General features: G+C 39.0%; 1 pseudogene; it reads left to right on the top strand.

Annotated features, from left to right (window-relative positions):
- The first annotated feature begins 801 nt into the window (after positions 1–801).
- On the top strand, positions 802–920 carry LOC111730294 (annotated as a pseudogene).
- The last annotated feature ends 7319 nt before the right edge of the window (positions 921–8239 follow it).

Genomic DNA, 8239 nt, shown 5'->3' with positions numbered 1-8239 from the left:
TCCTGCTTTGGCCATCAGTTTTGACTAGTACTTCTCAGTGTTCCTCCACCTTGTGATTTGCTTACCTGAGTGGGTTTATCTGCCAGCCTTTATCATATGTGGTGCAGTTAGAGAACAAAGGTAAAACTATTATCTTAGATCTTACCATTTTATTAGAGCCAACATAGGTGGAGCTTTATTCAAAGCAATCATTTCACTAACACAGGTTGAATTACATTTCCCTTTTTCTATTAGACCACCGTCAGACCCAATGGGCATTGTCTTGCAAAGACAAATCACTGAAGGCAGAGAGCTTCAAAACGCTGGCCTTCCAATGGAAATATACAGTTACATTAGCCTCTAGTCTTGAAGTACAAAAACAGTCATTGTGATTGTCTGAAATACAAGAGATCTCAATCACTGTTTACTGAACCTTAAACCTTGACAAAATAGGTTACTCTCAGGTCCTGAACTCACTTCAGACTTACCTTTTCTTTAAGGAACTACAAAAGAGGCTGAGCTCTATGCACCACATCCCTTTTGTTATGTTAGAATTAGGGGTTAGCGCAGAAGGAAATGCTTCTCAGTGAGCTTTCCCTACAGATGCCTCTGAAAATAGCGATTGTAGAGGCTCTCAGAGCAGTATGTTCTAAAAGGGCTTCTGTGAACACGATGTTAATAGGCGTTCAATAAGACCAGGAAGGAGTTCCATGCCCACAAAAGTTCAAAACATTTGAGTTAAAAAATGATGAATATCTTTATTTCCAGCAAGACTTCTCAGAGCCTTTAATTTAAAATGTGCATTCTGTGTCTACAGCCTGCGTCTACAGCCATGCTATCATGAGCAAGCCCGACCCCGTCTGATTTCAGAAGCTAAGCAGGGTTGGGCCTGGTTAGTACTTGGATGGGAGACCACTTAGGAAGACCAGGTGCTGTAGGCATAAAAAATAAAAAAATAAGGGATTGTAAGCTGACAAGGTCATTGCAATCTGTGAGATCAACCAAGGGTTGCCTCGCCGAAAAAAATAAAATAAAAATAAAATGTGCATTATGTGACTCTCCAAGAGGATTAGGAAATGCAAAGTTCCCCAAAGTAATTTGATGGAAGCCATTATGGGCCTGATTTTCCTTGAAATGTGGCTTGGGAAATGTAGTCTTTGCATTATGAAAACGGTTCCTGATAGATGTGACCTACTTTACAGACTCTCTTAGAAAGCATCTATTCATTAAAAGTTTTCTTTGTTTTTGTCTTTTGCCATTCGGCCCTTCAAAGGAGTAAACAATTATTAATGTGCATGTTAAATCCTACATTATCATGCAACACCAAGGGAGACAACTTGTAGGAGGCCAGCTTACAAACTGGCTTTAAGCTATCAAATTGGATGTCACATATCATGAATAACTTAAGGAAGGAATGACTCTCCCTTGAGGCACTACTGAAAACCAACAACTGCTTTACATATGACATTGCATTTAATCTTCTTTACAACCCTGCAACGTAATTATTTATTATTCTCGTTCTGCAAATGAGGAAATTAGGGGCCATAAAGTAACTTTCTCAACTACAAATAACCAGCACTAAACCTGTATCTGTCTGGTTCAGTCTATACTCAGGTGTCAATACTACAAAGTTATTCCAAGCCCATAAACAGTGCTAAGAGAACTTTCTGCCATGATGGAGATGATCAGTATCTGTGCTAGCCACTAGCTCTACTACAGTAGCCACTAGCTACTTGAGGCTACAGAGCACTTGAAATGTGGCTCGTGTGACTGAGAAATTAGATGTTTTACTATAATTATATTAAATATAAATAACCACAGGTGTCCTGTGGCTACCGTATTGGAGAGTACAAATTGACAGCATTCCTCTCTTAAGTACAGAGGCTATGTGACTCAATTTTACAGAAATACCAAGCTATCAGTTTTCCACTATCAACCTCCAGTTTTACCTTACGTCACTACTCAAGGAGCTAACAGGTCTCAAAGACAGTAGGTCAGAGGGAAAATGGGCATGAGGTGTAGCAAATACAGTAAGAGAAAATAAGTGAAAGCAGGAAATGTGGGAAAGATAGAGCACAAGCTAAAGGAACATAGCAGGCTAGGGACATTCCTTGTAGAGCCAAACCATGCAAAACATTTTAATAAGCTCTAAGGAGGCCAAGCAAAGTCACAGCAAGAAGAAAAGCACTCGGAAGTCTAGGGTAATTCGGAAAATGTCCAATAGGCTCCGAGACACCACGTTATGCTTCCATTATTTTACTCACTGTCAATGAAGCACACAAATGGTTTGGATGTTCAAAACATGAAATGCAGGTTTTAGAAAAATCCATTTAAGCTAGCAGCTCCATGCCTAACAAGCCAGGTGAGTAATGTACAACTGTGTCATGAAACACTTTCAGGAATACGAGCCCAGATTGTATTCTGGGGCCCTTTGGGAAGTTGTGTCTATCTTAACTCTTTTTGCAAAACTTTCACAGAGATCCCAGGACTCCACATTTTAAATAAACAAACAAACAAACAAATAAACTAACAAACTACTTTCAGTTGTTACTTTTGTATCCTGATCATTTGAATGGCTGATGGCAAAGTAAACTGTTGGCTGCTCTTCGATTTGACAATTTTATCAATTCGTCATCAGGTATCACACTCATTACAGATGTCCAAGCCAGCACAGAGGTTAAAACATGAGCTTTGAAATCATTGTCTGGTCCAAATATAGGTTCTGCCACTTAATAGCTATGTGCCCTTGAACCTCCCTATGCCTCAGTTTCCTCATCTATAAAATGGGGATGTGAATGGAATCGATCTCTTAGGGATCTTCTAACTGCTTACATAAAATCAGACTGTAAGCTCTTCTTATTAAGTTAAGGAACCAGCTCCTCTAACAACCCTTGTCACTTGTTAATACCTAGTCAGTGGGTTTTTTAATCTGTCAGATGACAAAAACAATGTTTCCTCTATGTGTGTGTATCTTTCTTATGAGGTTCACTTGGAATAATGTAAATAAATATGCTTTAAGAAGGATAAAGCACTATAATAATAACAGTTTATCTTATATTAATATACTAAATGTTTCTCTGGGGTTAAAATGGATTGTTTATTCAATAGAAAGCATAAAATGTTAGAATTAAAAGGATTCTTAGAAATCATTTTATCCAATCCCCCAATCCAGTATGGCAGTCCTCTACAGTACCCTTTTACCTAAATTTTTTCAGCCTACAAAGTTTGGGAAAGGGAGCACATTATCTCACATAAAGCACTTCAAAATTAGATAATTCTTTGAGCCCAAACTTGCTTTTTCTAATCTCTATGCCTTTGATGGTGAACAGAAGAAATCTAATTTCCATTCTACACGGTAGTTTTTAAAATATTTGAAGATGGTGATTATACTCCACACTTCCCCCATATATTCAACTCTGCCAACAAATATGTGTTTCAAAGTATAAATATCTCTGGTTGCTTCTGTTACTTTTCCAATTCTTTGAGGGACAATCTTTTCTTACCTTTTTTTTTTTTGACCATTCAACATTCTTCGTCCAGACACAATCTAGTCTGATCAATTCCCACTCCACTAACATTTATCTAATCTACTACATTTCAGGCCCAGTGTTGGGTCTGGTGAAAGGAGCTGAGTTAGAAGACATCATGCCACATTCATGGAGTAACCAGCTGGTGTGGGAGAGAGATGTGTCCATATACACTTGAACTTCCTGACTGGCCTACCAGTGGGCAGAGACAGAAAATCCACTTTTATCTTCTTTAGTTACCAAATTCTTCCGTTAATCTACCCCAAGAGTGATCAGGCATCTTAAGTGGCCTACTGGTGACTTGTATTAACTTGGATCAACTCTCCCTTCCCCCAACTCCTTCATAAGAACAGCTATAGTCATTATGTTCTATTTTGCAATTAGTATGAATGGTTTACACCTAAGTACAAGAATTACCTTTATCTCTTTTAAATTTTACCTTATTTGATTCAGTCAACCCTTTTCATATGCAAAGATGTCCTAAGCTAGTTGTTTTAGCTCTTTGGTCTCTGTGTTATCTGCCAATCAGGCGGACATACTTTGTCCACTTTGTCCCAATTCCTGATGAAACTGTTCACAACAAAAATGACTACCATGTGACTCTCTCAGTTTAGCAGAGATACTAGATATTTAAGGTTTTCCACTCAATCAGCCAGGTGTCATTACTGGGTGTCATCTTTGATCAAGGCCCGCAGGCAGGAGAGAGGATTATAATGTGAAAGAAACATGATCACTGCATTTGGGACACTAGAGTCTTACAGATGTGACTGACATGCAAGTGAATAACTAGAATGTGGGGTCCAATATTGGTGCCATGACATGATCAGGAGAGCCACTCATTCTGCCTGTGAGGATCCAGGAAGGCCTGGAAGAGGGGAGGCCAAGGGACTGGAGCCTTGACAGATAAGCAGGAGTTCAGTAGGCAGTGGTGGGTAAAAGGGAGATCCCAGAAACTTGCAGGAAATGGGTTTTTAAATGATGCAAGTGACATACTTATTTTTTGTTTGCTTATTTTGGAATATTTTTCTCCCTTCTGGAAATTTTCCTGAGAATAGTCAGTATGTTAACTGTCATCTCACAAACCTTTCCTCGACTACAAATGCTTCACATGTATGCTTGCTACTGTCAAAAAGGCTAGAGATGCTGGCTCTGGGCTTGGGGACCAGTCACGCTGAGGCTTTTCAAGGCCTCCTGGGTTTTGTCTAATTTCTCACAGGGTGCCCATTACATTTCATTTTCTGTATTTTCTGTGCAGCCTTTTACTTCCTTTGAACACTTACTTGAAGATCAGATTATGGTTTTGAATGTGTGCTCTTCCAATATTGAAGTCCTTCATCAGGGGAAAATGCTATTTGACTCTTGATGGGGTTTTTGTTTATAAACAGGCCTGTCACAGTTCTTCCCTCCAATCCAGTCTCTAGTTTAAGCTTTAAATGATTAAAGATGTTTACAAGAGGCAGAGTTGGGGAACTTTTTTCCCCTGCCATTGACTCACCATAAACAGCATCTCAGCCACACAAAACCAAAAGGCAATGCAATTAAGAGTGACTGATTTGTACTGCAAGGGTCTTTGTTCCATTCTGGAGAAGGAGAGATTTGTGGACAGGTACTGTATCTTATTCTACTTTGTTTTCTTAGCACTGTGCAGAGCATCAAGCATATAGCAGGTGTTTAATATTAATAAATACTGAATAAAAGAATATGATGGATGGATGGCACAGTTTCCTGATCTCAAAATGGGGTTGCCTAATTAAATAAAAATTTAATATTAATTCAAGCCTGAGATTCTAGGCTTCTATCATTTTGTGAAATAAATTAGGACACTGACAGGCATATTTACTTGGGTAATATGCATACGCTTTAGAAGGCAAGCCAAGATTGAGAATCCCAGTAGCCTATAGAGTGCATATGACCCACATGCCTCTCAACAGCTCGCTGATCTAGCAAGCATAACATTAAGAACCAGAATCCTACGTATATATCCTAGAATGTTAAAGGTGAAAAGCCCTCACTTTACAGATAAGAAAAGTGAGGGTGAGAGATGTAAAGTGACTTGCCCGAGGTCACATAGCCAGCAAGCGGCATAGCTTGGACCGAATTTATTGTTGCTTCACCATGAAATATGATCATTCATATTCAAGGTAGAAAAATAATATGCACCAACTCCAGCCATAATCGACCTAATGGATTCAATTAACTCCAAGGTTCTTGCTTTGCAATGAAGACCCAGCAAATCTAGGACATCGGGAGCCAGAGCTAAAATGAAAAAGATAATTGCTCCAAAATAGACAGTGCCAGATCATAATGGCCTTGTCCTACCTTCCCAAGGCTTCGGGCGCCCACTGACTGGCTGCATGGCTGCCCAGGCCTAGCATTCACTGAATTCAAATTATGGGCAATTTCCAAAGGATTAGGAGATAAGAGGGCTTTTAAAAATTATCATTTAAATTTCTTTCAAACTTAAAATAGTGCTGGTGTTTGACAGTTCCAAGGGCTCATCTCTGGGAGAGCTCACCTCCCAGCATGAACTGCTGAAGATCTGAAACACCATCACTGAGAGACTGCAAGTCTGTGCGAGAAATAAACAGTGCATCAGTACCGGAGCACTTATTTTTCAGGTTCATTTTCAACATCTGAGATGGAGATAATGAAAAATCAGTAGGCTTTCTGTCTGCAAGGTGTTCAGTCTAAACACTCCGACCACCATCTCTGTCACCCCCAACTCCTGTACTTAAAATGGTGCTTGGCACACAGTAGGCACTTACTTGAAGTGGCTGAATGAACAAAGGTTATCAAAAGTCACCCAACCTGACCATGAACTCCCCAGCTGGAAGTACCAAGCTGGAGGTTCTTTCTGCAATTACATGGTGAACCTACACATGACACTGTATGAAGCAAGATTATTTAAGTACTTCATGCCAATATGAGTTTTCAAAAAAAAGCCACAAAGAGTGTTTTTTCCCATTGTTTCTAGTTAATAGTAACACCTTACACGGGTCCATGGAAACTTTCCAAGTGCAGACCCTAAATTATCTCACGGAGCCTGGGCTGTTTATTTGAGACAAACCTCACATGAATCCACCACACTGCCATTTAGGAATGCAGAGGAAAGAGAAGCAATCATAGCATGTGCCCATCTAGACACATTACACAATTCATACGCAGTGCAATCATGAAAAGGGGTTTATTAAGTCTCAGGCACTGACGTTGATGAGACTCAAACCTAATTTTCTAGAGGACAGCACAATTCTCATTGATTTGGGGAGATGTATTCCCATTGTCTTCTTTTGAGGACTAGCTCTCCCAGAGTCCATGCAAAAACAATCTCAAAACATCAAAACACCAGTGAGAATAGTAGGAGCTCGCTTTTCTTTCTTAAAAGCACTAAAATGACCTTACCACCAAAAGGACATATTTTGACATGATAAGAAGTAACATAGCATGGCCCTACCATAAGGTGCTAAATAATCAGAAATGTATAAAAGGATTCCATTATGTGCATGAAATGATTTACCTCTACTCAAATGGAGAAATTTGGCATTTCATATACATTAAAATGAAATCTCCTTGAGAAACTATCGAGTTAACTTTACATGGTGTATCCATCAAAGCAATTTCACCACTTTTCAGCGTCACTTTTCAGATATGTTTGTATCTGTATTTGTTTATGTCTTTCCCTCTAAAAAATGGTTGCCAAATATTTATCGAGTGTTTCATTGCAAAATACTTTTCACATATGGAAAGATATATAAGAAAAGACATCTGTCCTCAAGGAATTCACAGCCTTGTAGGGAAGAAAAGACACATAAAAACTCCCACTATGATATATAATATCATTTGTAAAAAGTACAATAAGAACAGAGAAGGACGGAATCTACCTTGAGGAAATCTGGGAAGGCTTTCAAGAGAGATGGGAGATTATATGTGTGTGACTCTGAACTATACTGTATAACTAGTCATTAGGTATTACCGTAGATGAACAAAATAACAGTGTACATAAAATCAGAGGGTTACAGTAGGCAGGGATCTCAGAGAGCATTCATCTAAACCCTTCTTTCTCAGTTAAGAATACTTAGGTCCAGAGAAGTCAAGTAAGTAGCTCAAGGGCACACAGATCTTCTAACTGACCTGATAATAGAATCCATGTATTCTACCATATTCTAGGGCCCCTGCTACACAATCCATCAGTGCTTTACTTCTTTTATGTGTACATAGGTAACTCAATTCAGCACAGGTGACTCGGGAGAGGTGACCTCAGAGTTTCACTAAGACTGAGCTCAATATTTGCAATCCCTTTTAAATACGGAGAGCTTGTCTATGATTCAAGCTGGAATAAAAGAGGACTAAGAAGTGAGCTGCATTCATGGCCCAGCCTGCATCCTTATGCAATAATGACTGACTAGTTAAAAGTTGATGATATATCAAGGGGACACAATAACTGGATTGAGATCCCTACCACTACTCCTGCCACAATGAAAATGAAGTTAAAAATATATAGCTAGATAAAGAAAAGATCCCTAATTTCACGGTACAGTAGATGTTAGAACAAGAAATGAACTTATACCTACGAGGTCAATCTCATCTTAGAGTCAGGGAATATTAATTTGCTGATATGCTTTATACTGGAGAGTTTAAAGGAAAATTGGCATAAATAGTGCTACAAAACTTCAACCTCTTATGAGGCTGAGCGAGAACAGTCAAAAGGAACAGTCACCATATTTTATTACACAAAG

Source organism: Pteropus vampyrus, unplaced genomic scaffold (genome assembly GCF_000151845.1).
Source record: "Pteropus vampyrus isolate Shadow unplaced genomic scaffold, Pvam_2.0 Scaffold305, whole genome shotgun sequence".
Taxonomy (NCBI): Eukaryota; Metazoa; Chordata; class Mammalia; order Chiroptera; family Pteropodidae; genus Pteropus; species Pteropus vampyrus.
This window is presented reverse-complemented; position numbering and strand designations above follow the sequence as displayed.